This window comes from Onychostruthus taczanowskii, unplaced genomic scaffold (assembly GCF_017590055.1).
Source record: "Onychostruthus taczanowskii isolate IOZ18803 unplaced genomic scaffold, ASM1759005v1 scaffold1, whole genome shotgun sequence".
Classification (NCBI taxonomy): Eukaryota; Metazoa; Chordata; class Aves; order Passeriformes; family Passeridae; genus Onychostruthus; species Onychostruthus taczanowskii.
The window spans coordinates 2,421,616-2,423,397 of NW_024496525.1; positions in this window are offsets into that span (position 1 = coordinate 2,421,616).

Consider the following 1,782-nt stretch of genomic DNA (forward strand, 5'->3'; position numbering starts at 1 on the left):
CAGAAGCCTACACCTTCTCATTTCAGTGTATGTAGATTGCTAACTTGATGAACAGTAGTCTGGTTAGGACCACCACACTCCCCTTGATCCATATTCAGTTCACTACTTTTTCCTAAAGACTGCAATTTGCCTGTTACATCAGTAAGCTTTTTGGATAGGATGCAAGAATTAGGAGTAGAATGGAGAGTACTGGGGCTAAAACCATCAGCACTGGGCAGTAGCCTGACTGCTGGGATGTCAGTGATGGTATGTCAGGGTCATGCGTTGGTGCTGATGTCTAAACTGTGTGCTGCCTGTCAGTTTTTACTGTACCAGTTAAGGGCTTCCCAGTGTTGCCAGTTCCCCTTCTGCAGGTTGACATGGCCCCTGCAATGGGGTCAGTGTGGTTAACATGCCAACTATACAGCGAGACCTCAAACCTCCTCTCAGTGTAGCAGCTGGTCCTGGCTCTGGGCTTTGTCACAGTGACCTGCCTGGCATCGTGCTGTAGCAACATCAGCTCGGAGGAGCTGGAGAGCAGGTGCATCTGTCCCTGACAGGGAGCAGCACTGGCAGAACCTGCGGTATGTGCAACCATGGGCAGTACGGAACGCAGCGTGAACGCCATTGCAACTGGACACGTTCTCATGAGTAGCTGCGCCCTGACTTTACGGACACTGTTCTGAGAACATTTTTTATAAATACATAAAGTAGGCTCACAAAGTGATGGTATTTAATTGTTCATGACCTTGGTGGTTAATCATACTTATGTGATTGTTTACTTTCTTGCTTATTTCCTGATGGTTTTTCCAATCCCTTGTCTTCCTGGTGACATGGTGTAAATAATGGATACTGAAAGCCCTGCAGTAAGCCCCAGATCCTACAGGATGGTTTCTGTGAGTTTTGACACTGCACCATGTCTTTTTGAAGTTCATGAACTGACACTCATAAATACACACGTATACATGCATATAATCTAGACAGCTTGGTAGCTGTAAGATTCCAACAGTATGCTCAGTTTACTGTGTTACCTTCTGAAAATGTGATTAAGAAAAGATTGCTTTTATTAGTTACCCTTGTATTCCAGGCTGGAATATTCCCTTCATAGAAGCTTCTAATACACAGAGTAGTTCTTTTTTTCCCTCCATTTCTGTCATTTTATTCACTTTATCTTTTTTTATAATAACCAGACACCCTTTACACTGAAGCTTAAATCAAGCAGTCGTTATTAGTACATGGATTTTTATAATCTTGTCTTTCCTTTAAAGGGAAGGTGTTGGTACCACACCTGGCATTATGTGTTATACAGAGTTAACTTTTACCAATACTAGAATACAGCTGTTAAGTTTGGGTATTCTTTCCATATTTTATTAGTCTCTGCTATCTCTCCTGTCAACTCAAAACATTCTTATGCTTCTTTAAGTGTGTAGTAGCAACTATGTACAATGCAAATTCTGTGCATATATTTTCCTCTTTTTCCTACCCCTTTCCTCTGGAGACTAATTAATATTTCAGTTTCCCAATTCACTGGTGAGGTCAGCAGGGTCAAACACTGTTCCTCCCACCTCCAGGCACCTGTTCTGTCTGTGCCTCTTGTCCTTCCAGTAGGTTGATCTCAGGAAGATCCCACTGACCTCTCCAACTATTATGCACCAATCCACTTTGCCCTCTCGGATGGAGGCAGCAACTTGCTCTGTCCTGCATTCACTGACAGGCCACTGATCCTCCTGTTTCCTGGACGAAAACAAGCATGAGCCTGAAACTGTCCCAGATCTGCTGGTACACAGAAAAATGCAGAGAGTG